This window comes from Oncorhynchus mykiss, chromosome 29, assembly GCF_057628025.1.
Source record: "Oncorhynchus mykiss isolate SJ-2025 chromosome 29, ASM5762802v1, whole genome shotgun sequence".
NCBI classification, from domain to species: domain Eukaryota; kingdom Metazoa; phylum Chordata; class Actinopteri; order Salmoniformes; family Salmonidae; genus Oncorhynchus; species Oncorhynchus mykiss.
Window position 1 is genome coordinate 31,521,545 of NC_143050.1, and position 8,612 is coordinate 31,530,156.

Consider the following 8,612-nt stretch of genomic DNA (forward strand, 5'->3'; position numbering starts at 1 on the left):
CTTGAATGTGAGTGTGTATGCCAGTATTTCTAATATTTCTATGTCATTGTTGTATTGTCATAAACTCACAGAGCACTGCCTAAGCACAAAGGCTGAGCAATAAAAAGACACAAACAGACAGGCAGTTATTGTGCAGGTATCTTTACTGGAAAATTAAACACACTTTCTGTATAAATAGCATGGCTGTGTACAACACTTCTCATTAAACTGTACAAGAGGCAGGCAAATAGACAGACTGATAGGCAAATAAAGGCAAAAAAGGAGGCAATTCAAGAGCTTTACAGGGTAGAAAGCAATACGAACGCTAAAATAATCATTTGCAGTCAATGGGGAGGCACGAGTGAGACAGGGAAAAAACAGTAGTGACTATCAATGTATTCCATTGAGTAGCGCAGGTTTGTGTTTAAGCTATGAGCAGAGGGGGGAGATAAATCAGAATGACCAGTCTACTTTTGCAATCAAAATGGCACCCTATTCCCTATATAGTGCGCTATTTTTGACCAGCACTTTATGGGCCCCAAATGATATGGCTATAATTACATTTCTGCAGTGTAGTTATGTTACTAACAGTGTTTAGGACATTACAAGAAAAGGAGGATATCTGTTTTAAGAGTCCCTGTGTGTGGATTCATGCCTGAGTCAGTGTGTGCAAAAAGGAAGTGCATTGAAGACACAGCCTGTTAGAAGTAGAACTTGGATTGACCAGTGTGTGTGTGTGTGTGTGTGTGTGTGTGTGTGCGTGTGTGCGTGTGTGTGTGCGTGTGTGTGTGTATTTGTCTTTCCTTCCACCTGCATCAGGTCAACCTATCTTTCTCTCTCTTTGTCTCTGTTCCTTATCCTTGCGCTGCATTCTCTTCCCATCTCCAGCGCAACAAAGTAGAAACAACTTTAGACACGGCACACCCTCCTCCCTCTGAAGGGTAGTCTGTGTCATGAGCACGTTATAAAGGCTCAGGGAACAAAGCCATCATCTCTGAAGCTGTGTGATTCCTCCCAGATAGCAGTGTTTAATAGTGACTGCTCCCACACACACTCCCACACACACACACTGAATGATAAGCATTTGAGGTAGCATTGTCGGGAAAAAGGAGAGTCTTCTCATGATTGTGTCTGATATCCTGAGTATGAATACAGAATAACATTGTATCCCAAATGGCAGATGGTTTGCAGATGATATAGCCAAATACAGACACAAGCATGAAATATATTCACAAATAAATGTATTCTCAAATATTTTTATTTTCTCTGTTACGCTGTGTGGACAGAGCTGACATGCATGATTGTTGATGACACTCCGGTGTTTACATGAAGGGAATTAAATAGTCTATAATGCGCACCACAGCAGCGCCCAACTCAGACAGCGGTGTGTAGTCTACTGTAGCTGCTGGCAAAGTCATTCAAAGCCTATACTTTATCACTCAGGATGTAACTTTCCACTGCTACTATTTTTGCCATGTAATGTTGTTATTTAAACCAAATCAGACAAGCCCATTGTAAAACAGTTGACCTATTCACCTAGTCAGCTTCTTGTTGTGTGTTCTGACAAGCAGTCAATGCACAACAATTCTTCATGCAATAGCGGGAAAACAATTTTGAAAGCAGTCTTGGCAAACTGTATTTTGAAAGCAGTTTTGGCCTTTGTTAAAAAAAAATGATACATTGCTACCATGTTTATTTCTCTACTCCTTCAATTGCTCATGTGGCCTGTTTTACAAATGCAGTTTCAAGCATGGTTTAGGCGCAGATGCTCAACAGAGCTCTTAATGGGCCAATGTCTTCTTAAAAGGGCAATAGAAACAAACAAAACATTTAAAAATAATAATACAAAATAATTATCAATAATAACGTTCAGGATGTTGTGTCCAATGGGGTAAATGCAGATGGACAAACCCCATACTTCAGCCTATGTACATGTCACTATGCTTCATCAGTAATGGGATGGCAGGGTAGCCTAGTGGTTAGAGTGTTGGACTAGTAACTGGAAGGTTGCAAGTTCAAATCCCCGAGCTGACAAAGTGCCCCTGAACAGGCAGTTAACCCAGGCCGTCATTGAAAATAATAATTTGTTCTTAACTGACTTGACTAGTTAAATAAAGATTATGCTTATTGCTAACAGCACATCTGACAATATAGGTCATTCTTAGGCTATATGTGTGGTCCAATATGTTAAAATAATTTTTTACCAATATGTTAATAATAACTATTCTGGAGGTGGAAATTACATTAGATGGTGTCAGTATAATTTTATTTTCATTCATTTTAGAGTAGAATGTTCTTTTAAAAAGTCAACAGAACTGAGCTTCTCAGTCCTTCTACATAAACATTCTCCAGGGGAGGACCCCCCCCGCAACCCTTAGCAAGGGGACTGGATTTTGTCAAACTCGCAGTTTAATACATATTGAAAATTATCCTCTTTCCCTAAAAACATGATGGTCATTACTTTCTTACATGAAAGGGGAGGTTAATTTAGCCTCAGAAAATTGATCTGAGATCCACTTCAGTTTCAGTCATGGGATATAATTTGGGGGGGGGGGGGGGGGGGCTATAGGAATAGGGTGCCATTTGGGATGCAGAGTAAATACACAACACATTAAATTATGGAAAACCTCTATCATCTGAAGGGGGTCAAAAAAGCACTTGTACGTAAGTAGACATCAAGAGAAGCCTGACTTACACTTGATGGCTATTGTTGGTACAAAGGATCCAGGCATACAATAGCACAAATCAGCCAAATGTCCTTTGTTGCATTTGCTGTTTTAAGGTGATTCTAGTTTTAATGGTGCGTACCAATGTCGCCAAACTGACACTTTGCTGTGAATTCCCCTGGGGCAATTTGCTCCTCGCAACAAATACTGATGTGCTTAGATGACAGATCACAAGCACACCACTAGAAACAAATAAGAACAGGCTGAACTCAGTGCAGACCTGCTAAGAGAAGGAATGGCCCAACCAATGACTAAATTAACTCACTCTCTCTTTCTCTGTTGCTCTGTCTCTCATCCATGTTCTTATATCAAAGAATATGAAATATCTAAAATAAACCTAGGATATATCTGTAAAATCTAGTGTATGTCTACGGTGGCAACTAAGGTGATTTGTTAGTTGTAAGGTTTGATAACGTGTCATAAATCAGGTTAGTGTGTCAAACTTCAGCAACCAGCAGTCCCCCTCCATCAGTATTTTGTCTCACACTCTCACACAGTCTCTGACCTCACTCACTCTTCCTTATTAGATGTGACCTCTTTTTCTCCTGTTTGTGCCCCTCTGTCTCTTTGCTTCACTCACCCCACCTCTCTCCCCCTCCCCCACTCAACCCCTCTGTCCCTTTGCTTCACTCACCCCACCTCTCTCCCACTCCCCCACTCAACCCCTCTCTCCCCCTCCCCCACTCAACCCCTCTGTCCCTTTGCTTCACTCACCCCACCTCTCTCCCACTCCCCCACTCAACCCCTCTGTCCCTTTGCTTCACTCACCCCACCTCTCTCTCACTCCCCCACTCAACCCCTCTCTCCCCCTCCCCCACTCAACCCCTCTGTCCCTTTGCTTCACTCACCCCACCTCTCTCCCACTCCCCCACTCAACCCCTCTCTCCCCCTCCCCCACTCAACCCCTCTGTCCATTTGCTTCACTCACCCCACCTCTCTCCCCCTCCCCCACTCAACCCCTCTGTCCCTTTGCTTCACTCACCCCACCTCTCTCCCCCTCCCCCACTCAACCCCTCTGTCCCTTTGCTTCACTCACCCCACCTCTCTCCCCCTCCCCCACTCAACCCCTCTCTCCCCCTCCCCCACTCAACCCCTCTGTCCCACTCCCTTGCACTGGTGATGTGCAGTTCGCGAACGATTCACTTTTTTTGAACAACTCTTTTTACTGACTCGAGACTCATGAATCTTTTTTCTGGGTGACTCATTCATTTTAGTCATTCGATGAACTGCTAGTTGCAATGAGTCCTACTCCCTATAGTAGGATTAAAGGGCAATTTCACCCTGTATCTGAAACGGCATATAGTCATTGCTATATTAACACCATCATGTTTTTATCATAAACATCACAATTAGAACTAGCACATTTTTTTCCCCCACTTGTAGAATCGGGAAGTTACAGCTCCCTGTGTATACATCGGCTCATATTGAAACTCAAAAGTCCGGCATTCATAGCGATTGCTGATACCGCCCACAAACTTGAACAACGGCGTTGTTTACTTCGAACGACCAATAAAAAGTAATCTCACAACTTCTCTACGCAGGATTGTTTGGACATTTTTAGTTTTTCTCTGTTTGTCATCATGCCCGTGTGGTGTTCTGTGCCTGGTTGTGCTAATTACAAACACGCGCAAAAATGTGTTATCGTTCACCATTCTACCTACCAAAGATTAACACCAATTCTGACAGTGATTTGCGGCTACAGTGGTTCAGTAACCAAAGATTATCAAAGGGATTTTCAGGCAGAATTGATGGGGAATCTATTTCGACAACAGCTGAGAAGTGACGCAATACCATAGATGTTGTTTTTTTTTTTTTTTTTTTACAAAACTGAAGATTCTCAATTAGAGGTAACCTAACGTTAGCTATCCTACTAGCCCAACTGGGTAATTTAGCTAGCTAGCTAATGTAACAGGCCTGTATTGAACTCTGAAAGCCATCAGCTAATAAGGATATGGCAGACATACGCCCCCTTTGGAGAGATTGGGTACCCCTAGTAAACTGGAAAAAAAATCTGTCAAAAATTGCTAATATATGCAAATAAAAAATATTATTGGATAGAAAACACTCTAAAGATTCTAAAACCGTTGGAATTATGTCTGTAAGTATAGCAGAACTCACAGGGCAGGCATTCTTCCAAACTAGTTTTTGTGGCCATGAAAGTTGGAGCAACTTTGACGTCATGGCCCCCACCCTTCCCAACGAGCTATGATTCTGGGGACACTTTCTTTCTCTTCCGCTAGATGTCCTCTTTCATTAGAGCTTCAAATCGTTCAAATCCCGCGAGAATTGACCCTATGGGAGTGAAATTAGTGCGTGCCACGAGAGAATAGGCTGTGCGTATGGGCGCGAATTGGTCCCAGCCATTCCTTTGTTTTCCAGCACTCAAGAGAAGGGCAGACGATGGCCGATTGAATTGAAGTTTGTTTTGCATGTCTAAAACATCATAAAGCTTGCTTCTGCACTTAGTTTGACCTGTTTAGTCGACATATAATGTGTAATTTTGAAGTTTTGATGCGCAACTTATCCGGACCAGAGGACGTTTTGGGTGCATTTCAGCTGATGTTATTAGCAGTAGCTAATACAAAGACGCAAGACTTGAAACCAAACGATGTATTGGGTAAGTATGAAGCCTTCCAGAACATTCTGAACGAAGACCATCGAAGGTAAGGGAATATTTATGCTTAAATCTGTGTTTCTGTTGACTCCAACATTACGTGGAAATGTAGCTTGGAACTGAGCGCTGTCTCAGCATATGGTGTGCGATTTCTGTAACGTTAAAAATAAATCTAACACAGCGGTTGCATAAAGAAGCAGTGTATCTTTCTAACTATATGTAGAACATGTATATTTAGTCAAAGTTTATGATGTCTATTTACGTTATCTTGCCGCGCTACATAGATTTCCTGCGGGCATTTTTGAGTAATTTCTGAAGGTGAACTCACTGTAAATGGCCATTTATGGATATAAATGGCATATTATTGAAAAAAAAAAATATGTACTGTGTAATATGTCATATTACTGTCATCTGATGAAGATTTTCAAAAGGTTAGTGAGCGATTTATTTTTTAATCCTGCGTTTGTTGATTGCATGTTTTGGCTATTGAAATGAGCTGTGTCTGGTGGTGGTTTTACATATATATGTGCTATGTTTTCGCCGTAAAACATTTTAGAAATCTGACTTGCTGGCTAGATGAACAAGATGTTTATCTTTCATTTGAGCTATTGGACTTGTTAATGTGTGGAGGTTAAATATTTTTAAGAATATTTTTGCGTTCCATGCGCCACCGTTTCAGCTGAACGTGGGAGGGTTGATTCCCAATTGGGAACCAGTATCGTAGACAGGCTAAATCATATAGCTATATTTTGGTACCCACACTGTCAATCAGTTTCACCTATATCGTGGCAGTCACTGCTAGACTGGTAGCTACCTTCAGCAGAGTAAACATGTTTGTTTGTTCGTTCTATCTTTGACTGACGTTAGCTAATGTAAGCTAGCTAATGTTACCAAATAAAGAGTATCTCTATTTGGTAGCCATCTATTCCACCCTTGTCTGGAAAATACTCCGTTACCAAAAATAGAATTGTCGATATACAGTGGGGCAAAAAAGTATTTAGTCAGTCAGGAAATGGAAGACATACAAGACCACTGATAATCTCCCTCGATCTTGGGCTCCACGCAAGATCACACCCCGTGGGGTTAAAATGATCACAAGAACGGTGAGCAAAAATCCCATAACCACACTGGGGGACCTAGTGAATGACCTGCAGAGAGCTGGGACCAAAGTAACAAAGCCTACCATCAGCAAGGGCATTGAAGATGAAATGTGGCTGGGTCTTTCAGCATGACAATGATCCCAAACACACCGCCCGGGCAACGAAGGAGTGGCTTCGTAAGAATCATTTCAAGGTCCTGGAGTGGCCTAGGCAGTCTCCAGATCTCAACCCCATAGAAAATCTTTGGAGGGAGTTGAAAGTCCGTGTTGCCCAGCAACAGCCCCAAAACATCACTGCTCTAGAGGAGATCTGCATGGAGGAATGGGCCAAAATACCAGCAACAGTGTGTGAAAACCTTGTGAAGACTTACAGAAAACGTTTAACCTCTGTCATTGCCAACAAAGGGTATATAACAAAGTATTGAGATAAACTTTTGTTATTGACCAAATACTTATTTTCCACCATAATTTGCAAATAAATTCATTAAAAATCCTACAATGTGATTTTCTGGATTTTTTTTCTTCTCATTTTGTCTGTCATAGTTGAAGTGTACCTATGATGAAAATTACTAAATACTTTTTTGCCCCACTGTAGCTAACTCACTCTGTTTGTGTGTTAGTAGCAATGATGAATGTGTATAAATAGTCTATAGTTGGTTAGGTGGTTCTCAGCCAGTCTCAGTTGGCTAGCAATCTTTCTGCCAATTTAGTGATGCTAGTTAGCTAACAGCAAGCTGACACTATTGGAATGTTAACATAAGGTATGCTTAGCTAGCCAGTCAAATAGAGATCAATACAATTAGTCGGGTGGTTAAATTGTGTATTGTTTTGTATTTTGTTGTAGGTGGTACAGAATCTGATTCCACCAAAATGCGCTTCTAACCCCTAGGTCTGCACAAGGTGAAGGTAAGTTGGCCAAAATATTCACAAGCTGACGGCTAAGATAGCTACATTTACAGTAAGCATGGTATAAACATGAACTGGATAGTGTTTGTTTTGGTTTGTGCTATGAGATTATAAGTGGTTGAGGCAGCCTGAGTACCACAGAGTACCTTCCAGACCATGTAGTCAATTTAGTCTACCCCGCTTCTTTTTTAACCCGTTATTATTGTAAAATCTCAGGTTGTCTGGAGTCATTCCACAGTGCCCTGCTGAAAAATACCCCAAAGCGGGAGCATTTTGGGTACACAAGCATGACGGAGCGGACACACCTTATGGTTATGGAGCACGAGGAGATTGTGGGAAAGAAACTAGCAAAGGACACTGAAAAGGTATAAAATCAAGACAACAGTGATGACACAACCACCTCATTATTCTCTCTGCAAACTCTCAAAACACAATACAAAGACACGTCTACAAAGCTCCACTGCAAAGGGCCACTATGGACAAGAATGATCTGTCAAAGTCAATGGGCTGGGGGAGGTTTACAAACAGCACTTTGAGAAGAGGAAGTTTTTTGGGGGGGTTGTGCAGGGTTGTGCTTAGACAGTAAATATACTGTTATGTATGAGAGCTATTGAGGTGCCATTTCTCCTCAATCTCCCATGCACAACCATTCATATTGTGTAAGAACTGCCTTCCTAAGACTTTTCACACCTTCTTTCGCCACCCAGACCATTGACTTCGTTGACTGATCTTTCCCCTCAAAACCAGCTCCAATGTCCCCTCATTGTCCCTAAACAATGCTCTAGCCAGTCCCATTTGGTTGATACCTTTACCTATAAAGGTGTCCCTTCCACAAAAAAGGGTAAAATGCTAAGACCACAACCATGTCTTTCCAGCAGACGTGCAGTACCAGCAAATCTTCTGCAAGAGGAACAAACAGTTGGTGGTTAAAAAGCCCTATTACCACTTTCGGCAGAGTCTTATCCAGCTGGCCGTCCACCGCAGACAGGACAAGCCCATTGCCATAAGTACAAAGCTTACAGAACCCGGACAATTTACACAGGCAGCCCAATACTGATATTTTTTTCACAATCAGATCAGTTCTGAAAAAGATCTGATGTGATTAAGACCAATTAGTGGAAAATATACCAGAATTGGGTTTCCTGTGTAAAAGCAGCCAGTGTGGCTCAGCATAAGATCATGTAGAACAGGGATCGCCAGTCCTGTTCCTGGAGAGCTACAGTGCATTCGGAAAGTGTTCAGATCCCTTGACTTTTTCCACATTTTGCTACGTTACAGACGTATTCCA